This window comes from Triticum urartu, chromosome 1 (genome assembly GCF_003073215.2).
Source record: "Triticum urartu cultivar G1812 chromosome 1, Tu2.1, whole genome shotgun sequence".
Lineage (NCBI taxonomy): Eukaryota > Viridiplantae > Streptophyta > Magnoliopsida > Poales > Poaceae > Triticum > Triticum urartu.
In genome coordinates, this window is record NC_053022.1 from 265956895 (window position 1) to 265971604 (window position 14710).

Sequence of the window (14710 nt, forward strand, 5' to 3'; positions counted from 1 at the left end):
GCCCAAAGGTACAGTGGCCTGTTAACGGGCCTGATCCGATATGTGCCGTAATTCGGCCCAAAACTCGGCAGGCTGTGAACGGGCCACATCATATGGGCCTCAATTTGACCCAAAACACGGCAAGCTGTTAACGGGCCAGCCCACTAGTGTCTGAAAAAACATGGTGGGCCTTTAGATGGGCCGGCCTTTTCGCCGGAATGGACCTCTATTGGGCCGTGCCATGTGTCGATGTATCATGGGTGCCTCCTGTCCATTGAGTGGATGACTCTGTCCCAACGAGGAGGTGACACGTGGTTCTGTCGGCCAATGAGGATTTTATACATGGAAAATCCCCATTGGTCCGGGCTGTTAATGGGTTATCGGATCCAAACCGGACACGATAGCTTAACGGCGAGCCGTTACGGTCGATGCCACGTGTCGGTCACCCTTGACGAAAGCACTTCTATGACGCGGGATTTATCATGACTATCTTGATTCTTTCATAAAATCGTCATGGATGTACATGCATGACAGAAAATGTGACCTACTGTGACAAACACGTATCATCGCGGAAGTGTCTTTTTTTGTAGTGATAGTACGCCTATGGCTTACGTGAGAAGGTGCGTTGGCTACAATCCACAGCCAGCGTGTCAAGCACACTAGCTCACTCCCCAAATATCATTTCACTGTTCATTCGTCGCCGGTGAAAGATGGGTACGTGGACCCACGTCATGAGGGCAACTTCGGCGGCCCACTCTGGCAAGAGCGCGGCCACAGCCGCCAGGTGCGTGCTAACAAGCTTCCTGACGGCGACCGCAGTCTGCGTCCGGACGGCCAAGGCAGCCCAAACGGCCGCTGTTGCTTCTCGGGCGGCGACAACAGCATCTGCCTCGGTGATAGCAACTGGCGAGAGAATCACAACAGTTGTCCATTCCATAGCGGCGGCCTTAGCTCTGATGGAGGCCGCCCACTACCATGTCGAGGCCGTCCACGCCTAGCTCGTGGTAGTCACTGCACAAATCGAACGAAGCTTCTCTGACAATGGTCGGCAACCCACGGTCGAAGGGTTGGCAATCACCGAGAGAGTTCGAGTAGCCATCCGTTCCTGCGTGGCATACCTTGCCACGACAGAACCCGCTAGAGCCCAGATCGCGGCCGCCCATGCCCAGCTCATGGTGGCTAATTCCAAAGATATGGTGGACGCGGATGGCGAGATGCTTGCCGAGTATGGTGCAACTGATGCCATGGAGCCCCTTCCCTAGGAGACCGTCGGTTACGAGCTGGACATGGAGGCGGCAGCGGAGATCGACGAGCACCAGGCGTAGTAGTACTCTTTGTTTTGTTTAATTAAGAGTGCCGGTCTTTAATTTGTTAGAGCGTTGTTTAGGTCAGCTAGCTCTGTTTAATTGCTAAATTGCTCGATTAAGAAGTTAGTCTCCTTTGTGTACCAAAATTATGCAATGGCATGGATGACCACTGTAACCAGGGAAATTCGTACCAAAATTTTTGACGTTCAAACTCAACACACATGGGTTAAGCTATCTGAATCGTTTGTGATGTTCACATATCATACACAGTTCTGAATAAGGGACCGTGTGTGATGACACTTTGCGCGCCAGTTTTTTCGCTGAAGCGATTCCAAATTTTTGGCTTCCGCTGAAATATCTACCTCCCCGCCCCCTCCCCCTTACCAAAAGCCACATTTCACCTGTTTCCGCCTTCCTTTCCAAGTTGAAACCTTCACTCCTTGGTTGCAGCGCCGCCTCCTCGCCGGTGACCCTCATCCACGCTGCTCGGCCTCACCTATCCAGGTAGGTAATCCACACCCGACCCCCATCGTCCTTCTCCTTGCACATCCCACATGCCCCGACCGCCGGCGCGACACCTTCCACCCAAATCACTGACCCCTCCACCAAATAAGCGCCACCCTAAGCCATGGTGCGCGCTGTATAGCCAGGATTCCAAGGACCATTTGGCAGCAGAGAAGCAAATCGCGGCCGCATGCGCGGATGAGGTCGCGATGGCTGCCATTCGTGTCGACCCCCAAATCTAAGAGGAGCACCTCGCATCGAGGCCACCGTCGACACCTTGCGCACCGACGATGCGACGCGGTTGGCTGTTTGGTTCAATTCTGCAATGCGATGTTCAATTGTTGTGGGTGCATTCTTTTATTGTATTCCATGTGAGAAATAAATCTAATTTGGCTGTACTAAATACATGAGAAACAAATACAATTGCTAATTGTCCGATCTTCTATTAGGAGTATGTTATATTGTGCAATGTGGTGCTCAGTTAATGTTTGGTTCATTTCTTGTGGTATTTAGCTAACTGCTTGGTTCAATTCTACACTGCGATGTCCAATTGTCGTGGGTAGAATTCTGTATTGTTGTGCATGTGAGGAATAAATCGAATATGGCTGCACTTAATACATGAGAAACATATACAAGTGCTCTATTTCCTAGTTCTTAATCATTCTTGGTTTGGATAAATGGGTTTTCCATGTGGCTTGAATAATCTAATGAATCTGCAATGCGCTTATTTTTCATCAACATATTTTACTGATAGCATGCGAACTCTTACTTAACCTGATGACTAACTACCTTATATGTGTTGCAGGGAAACAATGGGAAGCACTAAGGTTTATAATCGAGGTTAGCACGTGTACGGTCTGTTGTCTAATAGCACATTATTTTGCAATTCCAGGAACCATTCTAATATTTAGGTTTTTAACAATTTGGTCGTCCACATGTATGTCCTGCTGTCAGAGGTTTTGACCCACTGTTCGACCCTTTTTGCATATGGGGAAATGAGTTGTCCATGAATATTAGTGAATTCAAGAGACTCAGAAAGATTGTTAGGATAAACAAATTAGTGACACAAAACAACAAGATCTTTGTCTGCACAATGAAGAAGATATCAGTTCACTATAGGATGGTACTAACTATTATACCTTGCCTTTTTTATTCATTTGCCTCATTTCCAATATAGAGAAGATATTGATGCACATCCTTGTTTTCAGGCCTTTCCAAAGCAGTTCACTGATGATTACCTCTCAAACCACTTGTATGGTCAGGAGGCGAGGAAGGTATTCATACAACACCCATGGTTCAATATTGAAGTGTTCCTAAAGATGATGAAGGATGGACGGTCAATCATCCACAGGAACTGGCCTAAAGTTACAAAGACCTTCAACATCAATGAAGGCTCAATATTCACCTTCTGCTTTAGCAGTTTTCCACATGAGATACATCTATCTATGTACCGTCTATGATGCTAATTTCGAAAGGTTATACATGTTGCATGTGAAACTTGGTCCTGGTGTAGTTGTGTAATGGGGTAGCTGAGTGCTGAAGCTATATGATGTTGTATTATGATGTATTTCAATTATGAAAATGAAATATATTGTGTGCTTAATATGAAATGTCAATTAGATAAATAAATGGATTATGAATAATAGGATAATTAGCTTCCTAATTGGGTTTTTCTATTGCGAACGGTTGTTGAAAAAATACCGTGGGTGATGACCTCAGGGAATGCACACAGTTTCTAGGAATAAACCGTGTTGGATCATTGAACAATCACACACGACTTACTCTTGAAAACTATTTGCATTAGGCGACCTTGCGCAAACGTTTACCACATAAAAATTATGTGTGATGTACCTGTGAATGGAAACGTTTTCCTTGGAGCGACTATGTGGGATGTACATACGAACGGAAACGTTTAGCGGGGACTGACTGTGTGGGATGTACTTGCGACCGGAAACAATTTTGCCGTATAATTGTATTTTTACCTCTACTGTACATATTTCCATATTTGAGCGCTCACCGGTCGCACACGACCTCATTTTGCCGAGCGTGTGTGCTAGGAGGGCATATCCCCGACAGTTTCTGGGTCATGTGGGAAGGACCCCCCTATCGCCCACACTCACTAGGCGATGGTTCCAAATGCCATCACGGAAAGGGGTTAAAAACCATTTGTATAGGACCGACGTATACGAGTGGGGCGGCAGGCGGCGTGAGGCGGCGGCGGTGCGATGTGGAGGCGGGCGCGGGCAGCGGCGATCCGGCGAGGGGCCGGCGATGCCCGAGGCGGAGGACGCTGCGGCGGCCCTCTCCGATGAGCGGCGGGGTCGGAGACGGGGCAGAGCGGGGCTCGGCGAACGGGCTCCGTGGGCGGCGGCGGACGGCCGATGGGCCTACGCGGGACCGCTACAGGCTCGGCAGGACACGGCAGCGGGGAAGCCAGGGAGGCGACGTGGCGCAGCCCGATTGGCTCGGGGGTGGTGGCTGGACAAGTCCGGCGGCGGAGTGGACATGTACGGCGCGCGGAGGAGGAAGAGGCTGGGGTTTGGAGTGCGATTTGGACAGGGACGACCTATTTACAGGTAGGGGAGCTAGGAGAGGGCTATTTAGGTGCAGTTTTCACCCACTCGATCATGATCTAACGATGAAGAGCATGGAGGAGGTTTAGATGGGCTAGCGGGCTGTTGTGGAGGGGTGTTGGGCTGCAAAGAGAAGGAGGGCTTCGGTTAACGCGGTTAACCATTGGGGCATCAAACGACCTCCAAATGGAATGAAATTTGAGAGGCGGTCTACTGGTGATGACGGCGAATAACGTTTGTCCCATTTGTCAGCTCTTGTCCCATTTCGAGAACGGTTTTCTCCCGCTCACGAAACAAGATCTGAGAGGTGCAACGGGTGCATGTGAGAGTGTCAGATGCCGAAACGGACAACAGAGAGAACTGGGAGACCGGGACGGATGCAAGTATTGAAAACATGATGATGCAATGCACATGATGACATGGCAAAGTGCAACACGCAAGAAAATGACATGGCAATGATAGTGAATAACTGGAAGACACCTCATGCATCGGTCTCGGGCCGTTACAACATAGCCACCCTTTTTACTCATGATGAGAAAACTCGCTATTACTTTATTCTCAAATTATTTCCGTTCTCATTAAAGGGTGATGCTAAAGCTTGGTACAATACTCTTGCTCCTGGTTGTGTGCATAGTCCCCAGGATATGATTTATTACTTCTTTGAAAAATATTTTCCTGCTCATAAGAAACAAGCTGCCTTACATGAAATATTTAACTTTGTGCAAATTAAAGAAGAGAGTCTCCCACAAGTTTGGGGGAGGCTTTGCCAATTACATAATGCTTTGCCTGATCATCCTCTTAAGAAAAATGAAATACTTGATATCTTCTATAATGGACTAACTGATGCTTCTAGGGATTTCCTAGATAGTTGTGCTAGTTGTGTTTTCAGGGAACGAACTGTTGGACAAGCCGAAGAATTATTGAATAATATATTGAAAAATTATGATGATTGTACTATTCTAGAACCATCACCTAAACCCACTTCAAAGAATAGGGGTATATTATATCTTAGTAATGAAGATATGCAAGAGGCAAAGAAATCTATGAGGGAAAAAGGTATTAAATCTGAGGATATTAAAAACTTACCCCCTATTGAAGAAATACATGGGCTTAATACACCACCACCTCCTAAGGTGGTGGAGGTAAATTCTCTAATGAAGTTCAATAATAATGACAATCCTCACAATATGCATCCTAGCCAATGCCTTTATGAGTTTGAAAATTATATTAGAAAACAAGATCACTTCAATGCAAATGTTATGAAACAATTGAAATACAATTCTGCTATGATTGCTCGCTTGAGTGACTTGTTATTTAGAAGATCAAATGATGTTAGAGGTGTTGGAAAGCATGCTTCTACGGTTCAAACTTAGGTAGAACAAGTTGCTAAATCTCAAAGAGAATTGCTTGATGAAATGAACAATAATATGCATGATTTTGCTGTTAGAGTTGCAACTAGAGGAGGTAAAATGACTCAGGAACCACTTTATCCTGAGGGACACCCAAAAAGAATTGAACAACATTCACAAAGACCTAACGCTAGTGCACCTATTTCTTCTAAAAAGAAAAGGAGGAAGAAAAATGATAGGACTATGCATGCTCCTAGTGAACCTGAAATAGAGAAACCTCCTGACACAGATAATGAAGTTTCTATCTCTGATGCTGAAACTCAGTTTGGTAATGAACACTCACCTAGTGATAATGAAAAAGACAATGCTGATGTTCATGAAGATACTCAACCAAATAATAAAGAACCAGACAATGATGTTGAGATAGAACCACCTCTTGATCTTGATAACCCACAACCTATGAATAAAAGGTATGATAAAAGAGACTTCATTGCAAGAAAACACGGTAAAGAAAGAGAACCCTGGGTTCAAAAACCTATGCCTTTTCCACCCAAGTCAACTAAAAAGAATGATGATGAAGAATTTGAATGCTTTGCTGAACTGATGAGGCCAGTCTTTTTGCGTACTCGCTTGACTGATATCTTGAAAATGCCTCCTTATGAAAAGTATATGAAAGACATCATCACTAATAAGAGAAAAATACCGGAAGTTGAAATCTCCACTATGTTTGATAATTATACTTTCAAAGATGGAGTACCTAAAAAACTTGGAGATCCGGGAATTCCAACTATACCTTGCTCCATCAAAAAGAATTATGTGAAAACTGCTTTGTGTGATTTATACTTGAGATGCCATACCTATCGGTATCTTTGAGGATGTGCCCGTTGTTGTTGCTAATGTTACTATTTTGACTGACTTTGTTATACTTGAGATGCTCGAGGACGACAACATGTCGATTATCCTTGGTAGACCCTTCTTGAATACCGCAGGGGCTGTTATTGATTGCAATAAAAGCAAGGTCACTTTTCATATCAATGGTAATGAGCATACGGTGCACTTTCCCAAGAAACAATTCCAAGTGAATGGTATTAATGTTATTGAGAAATCCCCGAAAATCACTATTGGAAGTTTTCAAATACCTCTACCCACTGTTAAAAAGAAATATGAAATGCTTATTGTTGGGGACATTCATATCCCCATTGAGGTAACTTAGTGATTTACGAAAGTTCTTCGGTTACATGCTAATCGAAAGTGGTTGTCAATAAGACTTGATAAACCTTATTAATGGATCATTTTTGAGCTGTATGAAGTTGATGAATTTAGTAAGCACTACTTTCTGTCCCTACTTTTTATTCTCTGTTTTTTTAGTTAATAAAATAAAATGCCATGTTTTATCTATTTTCTGATTTTCCCGTGCAATAAAAAATGACCCCAAAATAGAAGTTCTCAGAATGCCCTGAAAATTTAATACGATTCTTTTCTGAATATTTCTAAATTTTTGGTGCAAATAACATCATACGGAGGTGCACCAGGTGGCATGTGGCCCATCGTCTCGCGCACGAACGACGCCGCTTGCCAGGCTTTGGCTGCCATAGCGATGCGGGTGTTCGCGAGTCGCGCCTCGGCTTCCGTCCACGACCGCCCCACCACTCGCATGCACTGGTACAGGCCGTTCGGCCCCCGACGAGCCGATCACCGTGATCGTCTTCTTCTTGGGAGCCATGGTGATGAAGAACTGCTAAACTGATTGCTAGACCGGATTCTCACAACTGCGCACCCCTACCTGGCGTGCATGAGATGTCGGTGGGAAACGACACCTATGGGGTCACTTGGATCCCTTCTACAGTTGGCGGGCACGGGGTTGTGCAAAGAGCGGGTATGGCGGTCGACACACAAATCGTTTACCCACGATAGGGCCGCGGAGACGCGTAAAACACTAGTCCTGCTTTGATGTCTATTTACTTGTTCGTGTGTTCTTGAACTAGCTGTAGTGGCTCTCTAGTCCAAAAGATCCGAATCCCTCTCCAGTACGCCTCGGGCCTCCTTTTATAGACAAAAAGGGGTTGCCACAGTGGCACACAGGAGGTGGAAAGGTGTATAGGGGCTAAGTCTATCCCCTGGCATCGTCGGACAAACGCATTTAATGCGCTGTCGACGTGCCTCTCTTGCTTTATTGGGGACGGCAAAGAAGCTCGTCCCAGCTGTCGTCGCCTCGCCTGGCTCCGACGCGCATCCAAGATGACGAGGCATTGTAGCGCCATGTTGGCTGGCTGATGGGCTGGCGTGATGGTGGAGCCTTCACGAAGATCTGCATGCCACCAGGTAGGTGCTTGCTGAGTTGGTGTAGAGGCCGCGCACAGCCAGGAAGATGCCTGCTCGGCTGGTCGAGCTGGAAGCTGTACGGGAGCGGCGATGGAGTCTTGTCGGACGCGGGCATGGCTGTGGCCCCGTAGACGTCCTCAGCAAGGGTCTTGCAGCGGCACCGCGGTCGTCCCCGGCAAGGATCTTGCCGGGGGTTTCGTGGTTCTCCTTGGCAAGGATCTCGCCAAGGATCATCGTCTTCTGGTTTCCATCTGATCTTGTGTGTCTATGATCTCTACAAAGATTTGCATGCCACCACGGAGGTGCCTCCCGAGCCTTGGTTCCAATATAGCGTGGGAACCCCTTGGGCTCAAGGGTGACGCGCTCTGCTGGCGTCAGGCAAGTTGCCCCGAAAAGGATCTTGCCGAGGCTGCGGAAGCCACCCCGGCAAGAGTCTTGCCGGGGGATTCCACCTCACACTATTGCTCTCTTTGCGTCTCTGGTCTTGGTGTTGCTCTGGTCGTCTTGTGCTCCGGCATCCCTCCTCTGCCCTGCTTAGTGTGGCCATGGGTGCGGCTCTCACTGCCCGTGCACAAGTAAAGGGGTGCAAAAGGAGAGCCCCTACTTTTGTACACCAACACTTTCCCTTATGTCATTAAACACAAGAAGGGTAAAGAAAACGTTATTGCTGAAGCATTGTATCGTCGCTATACTATGCTTTCACAACTTGAGTTCAAAATATTTGGTTTGGAGACCATCAAAGATCAATATGTGCACGATGCTCATTTTAAAGATGTAATGAAGACTTGTAAAGAAGGAAGAACATGGAACAAGTTTGTCGTTAATGATGGATTTGTGTTCCGTCCTAACAAGCTATGCATTCCAGCTAGCTCTGTTCATCTTTTGTTGTTGCAGGAGCCGCGTGGAGGAGGATTAATGGGACACTTTAGCATGAAGAAGATGGAGGACGTACTTGCTACACATTTCTTTTGGCCAAGGATGAGATGGGATGTTGAGCGTTTTGTTGCTCGCTGCACTACATGTCAAAAAGCGAAGTCACGACTCAATCCTTATGGTTTATATATGCCTTTGGCTGTACCTAGTTTCCTTGGGAGGATATATCTATGGAATTTGTTTTAGGTTTACCTCGAACAAAGAAGGGGGGGATAGCATATTTGTTCTCGTGGTTAGATTGTCGGAAATGGCACACTTTATACCATGTCATAAAAGCGATGATGCTCTTAATGTTGCTGATTTGTTCTTTCATGAAATTATTCACTTGGATGGTGTGCCAAATACTATTGTTTCAGATCGTGATACTAAATTTCTTAGCCACTTTTGGGGATGTTTATGGGATAAGTAGGGGACTAAAGTGCTTTTTAGTACTACCTGTCCCCTCCCCAAACTGATGGAAAAACTAAAGTAGTCAATAGAACATTGTCTACTATGCTTAGGGCTGTTTTGAAGAATAATAAGAAAATGTGGGAAGAATACTTGCCTCATATTGAGTTTTCTTATAATCATTCATTGCATTCTACTAATAAGATGTGCCCTTTTGAAATTGTGTATGGTTTCCTACCTTGTGCACCTATTGATTTGTTACCTCTTCCATCTTTGGAGAAGGTTAATTTTGATGCTAAAGAACATGTTAAATTGATTTTAAAAATGCATGAGTTAACTAAGGAAAACATTGAGCGTATGGATGCTAAATATAAACTTGCTGGAGATAAGGGTAGAAAACATGTTGTGTTTGCACCTGGAGATCTTGTTTGATTACATTTGCGTAAGGATAGATTTCCTAATTTGCACAAATCAAAGATAATGCCATGTGCTGATGGTCGTTTTAAGGTGTTAGAGAAAATAAATGATAATGCATATAAACTTGAGCTGCCTGCAGATTTTGGAGTTAGTCCCACTTTTAAAATTGCAGATTTGAAGCCTTATTTGGGTGAGGAAGATGAGCTTCCATCGAGGACGACTTCATTTTAAGAAGGGGAGGATGATCAGGACATCAATACCATTGTTACATCCACAGCCTCTGCTGCTATACATACTGGACCAATTACTAGAGCTCGCGCATGCCAATTAATTTACCAGGTACTTCCGTTTCTTGGTAACGATTCTAATGTTCATGAGAATATGATGCTGCCTAAATTGGATACATTTGTTTTGCTTAAAAATGAAGGGCCTAGCTTGGACAAGAAAGATGAACCTTGGAGCAAGTTCAAGCATGGAGATGATGGCATGCGCAAGGGGAACAAGAACGGAGTTACAAGTCATGATTCCAGGACTTTGAAGCCACCATAATGAGTGCATGAAGCCTTGGACGAAATATACAAGATGCCACTTCATAAATTTCGTCCAGAGTGTCGGGGGTTGGGTGCGACATATGCCAATAGATGGCTTATCATGGTGGGGGCGAGTAGAACGTCGCCGGTGCCTGGAAACGGGATGAGGCGTAGAAACGAACGCTGGCGTACTTTACCCAGGTTCGGGGCTCTCCTTGGAGATAACACCCCTAGTCCTGCTCTGCAGGGTCTCCGCATGATCACTAAGGCAAAGTGAGTACAAAGGTGCTCCTCGAGCTGTATCTGTGGGCAGGAGATGGCAGGACTAGCTCTCTCCTCTCTCTAAGGTCTGGTCTAGTTCTAATGAAGTGGAACCCTTTGCATGGGTGTCCTGGGGGGTTTATATAAGCCTACCCCCCAGGGGTACGATGGTAAACTGTATGGACATAGGGCCCAGCTGTCAGTCTCTTCTCCTGTGGGCCCCCCAGCCGATTGGTCTGGTACGGAGCCGACAGGCCTCACCCGCCGCTGGCGGGTCCTGCCGACTGCTGACTACTGTAGCCGTGCCTCTAATGATGCAGGCTTGGTCATGGGGTCGTGACTACAGGCCCGCCGCCTGGCAGGCGATTACTGTAGCCACTCCCCGTCCTGTCTTGTTAATGGCGCGTTGGACCCATGGGAGGGGCAGGCTGACTTCCGCGGGCCGGCTCCCTATGGGTCCGATTGGTGGCACCCTTGCCGTCTTCCGGATTCTCACTGACTGGTAGGGCCATCTTCCGTGGATCGTACTGTCAGACCGTCGTGGGTACAGGACTCCGCCCACTATGGCTGACGTCAGGGATGGCATGGCAATAGTGCTGCGCCAAACGGAGATCTCCGCTGGTACAATGCACTGTGCCCTGGCCATCCCCCGGAAAAAGGGGAGGGAGTGGGCTTCACTGTTGCCACTCCCTGTCCCATCTCCCCTGATGAGGGCATGGGCTTTGCTGATCTCGTGGGCCGACTCCCGGTGGCCGGCTTCTCTCGAAGCCGCCAGTCGGAGTCGGTCGGTCTTGATTCTCTTCTCTAGGACTCGGACGCATATAGGCCGCCGGCTGTTCCTCCAGCCGCCCTCCTGAAGTCGGCTCTCCGTCTGTTGCCTTGAGGGGCGCAGTCAGCCCCGATGTCTGAAAAGGTTATGGGCCTCGGGTTAGCCTACCCGTGGCCCATTACTCCGACACAGAGGCTATTCTAGGTGTCGCGTCACCTTATTTTTGGGCCAGGCCCATGTAATTTTGAAATACTTGATTATAGTTTGTTTTTAGAGTCCGTATGCATGGGGTAACATGAGATAGAGTTGGTTTCAGACCCCTCCTCCAAGGGATACGAAATTCCCCCCTCTCTCCTCCATATATACAGCCCTTAGGGCATCATTTAGAATTTGGGTTTTGTTTAGATTATAGTTCGCCATAGCTGCAACTTCACATACTTCGTTTGTGTTCAACGACCATACAAAGGCATCACAGAACCCCACCTTCATTAATAAAGCTTTCCTCTTATATTTGCAATATCCATATTGCAATCTCAGTTTCTTGCTTGTTCTTTGTTTGCTCGCAGGAAACAGACCCTCGTGGTCAGGTTGATCGTGCTCCGACGTGGTCAATAACCCCTCGGAAGTTGGTTTAGCGATTGCTAAGGCTCGACGTCTCGCACGTTCGTGGTCGGATCGTCAAGGTCGACTCCCACAGAAAACGACAGCCACCATCTCATCGAAACATCGGGACACCTTTGCCTCCATCAGAAAGTAAAACTTTTGAACAAAGATGTTCATGAGGAGATGATACTATTCACATTCAGCTGCGATGAAGTCGGTGAGGCCGGCATTAGCAGCATATTGTGTGAACTCCTAAAGGATTCCAGCCTCTTTCATGAACGGGGTGTGTGGCCATTCGCACGGCCGTACTTCCGCCAACCTCCGGGGGTGGAGATCACTGTCAGACTACTCCCCAGTAACTCCCTTGGAGTTCTTCTTGGAACCAAACTTCCTAAAGATATTCCTGATTTTCCTATCAACAAAAATTCTGAAATTTTTAGTCCACAAAATTTTCTCAACAAAACTTCACAAAAATGGTACCAACTACTCATAGGGATACATAGAGGCTACATCAAGCATTCAAACTACTTAGAACTCTAAGAATTCAACATGCAAGCTCATCTATAGCAGAACCAATAGTAGCTAATTATTCAAAATTAAACCACTAAAAAACTAATTGGACAAACGGTGGAGTTACATACCAAGCAACAATCCCCTGAAACAGTTTCGAAAACGGAGCTTCGAGCAAAGAGATCGAAATCCGTGGGTTTGAGGGAAAGAACACGGGATAGAGAGCAATGGACAATTTTTTCTTGAGGTAAGTGATGAGGTGGTGTGAAGAGATAAGTGAGGGGGCCCATGTGGGGACCACAACCCACCTGGGCGTGCCTGGGGGTCCTGGCGCGCCCAGGTGGGTTGTGCCCACCTGGTGCACCTCCCTCTGAAATTATTTACACCAGAAATACTTAAATATTCGGAAAAAATCGTATTAAATTTCAGAGAATTCTGAGAACTTTTATTTTTGGGTCTTATTTTATTGCATAGGAAATTCAGAAAACAGGCAAAAATGGCATTTTATTTATTTAACTAATAAAAACAGAAACCAATATGTAGGGACAGAAGGTAGTGCTTACTAAATTCGTCAACTTCATACCGCTCAAAAATGATCCATTAATAAGGTTGATCAAGTCTTATTAACAACTTACTTTCGATTAGCATGAAACCGAGGAGCAATCGTAAATCACTAAGTTACCTAAGTGGGGATACAAATGTCCCCAACAATAAGCATTTCATATTTATTTGGACAGTAGGTAGATGTATTTGAAAGCTTCCAATAGTGATTGTCGGAGATATTTCAATAACATTAATACCATTCACTTGGAATTGTTTCTTTGGAAAGTGCACCATATACTCATTGCCATTGATAAAAAAAGTGACCTTGCTTTTATTGCAATCAATAACAGCCCCTGCAGTATTCAAGAAGGGTCTACCAAGGATAATCGACATGTTGTCATCTTCGGGCATCTCAAGTATAACAAAGTCAGTCAAAATAGTAACATTAGCAACAACAACGGGCACATCCTCACAAATACCGATACGTATGGCAGTTGATTTATCAGCCATTTGCAAAGATATTTCAGTACATGTGAGTTTATGCAAATCAAGTCTTTTATATAAAGAGAAAGCCATAACATAATACCAGCTCCTAAATCACATAAAGCAGTCTTCACATAATTCTTTTTGATAGAGCAAGGTATAGTTGGTATTCCCGGCTCTCCATGTTTTTTAGGTACTCCATCTTTAAAAGTATAATTAGCAAGCATAGTGGAGATTTCAGCTTTCGGTATTTTTCTCTTATTGGTGATGATGTCTTTCATGTACTTTGCATAAGGAGGCATTTTCAAGATATCAGTCACGCGAGTATGCAAAAAGACTAGCCTCAGCATTTCAGCAAAGCGTTCAAATTCTTCATCATCTTTCTTTTTAGTTGACTTAGGTTTTTGAACCCCTGGTTCTCTTTCTTTACCGTGTTTTCTAGCCACAAAGTCTCTTTTATCATATCTTTTATTCTTAGGTTGTGGGTTATGAAGATCAACAGGTGGTTCTATCTCAACATCATTGTCCGGTTCTTTATTATTTGGTTGAGCATCTTCATGAACCTCATCATTATATTTTTCATTATCAGAAGGTGAGTGTTCACAAGCAGGTTGAGTTTAAGCATCAGAGATAGAAGTTTCATTATCATTATCAGGTGGTTTTTCTATTTCAGGTTCACTAGAAGCATGTGAAGTCCTATCATTTTTCTTCTTCCTTTTATTTTTAGAAGGACTAGGTGCATTAGTGTTATCTCTTTGAGAGTCTAGTTCAATTCTTTTTTGGTGTCCCTTGGGATAAAGTGGTTCCCGAGTTATTTTACCTCCTCTAGTTGCAACTCTAACAACAAAGTCATGTATATTATTATTCATTTCATCAAGCCATTCTCTTCGAGATTTAGCAACTTGTTCTAACTGAGTTTGAACCATAGAAGCATGCTTTCCAACACCTCTAACATCATTTGAGATTCTAAATAACAAGTCACTCAAGCGAGCAATCATATCAGAATTGTATTTCAATTGTTTCATAATATTTCCATGGAAGTGATCCTGTTTTCTAATATAGTTTTCAAACTCATAAAGGCATTGACTAGGGTGCATATCGTGAGGGTTGTCATTATCATTGAACTTCATTAGGGAATTTACCTCTACCACCTTAGGAGGTGGTGGTGTATTAAGCCCATGTATTTCTTTGATAGGAGGTAAATTTTTTACATCCTCAGCTTTAATACCTTTTTTCCTTC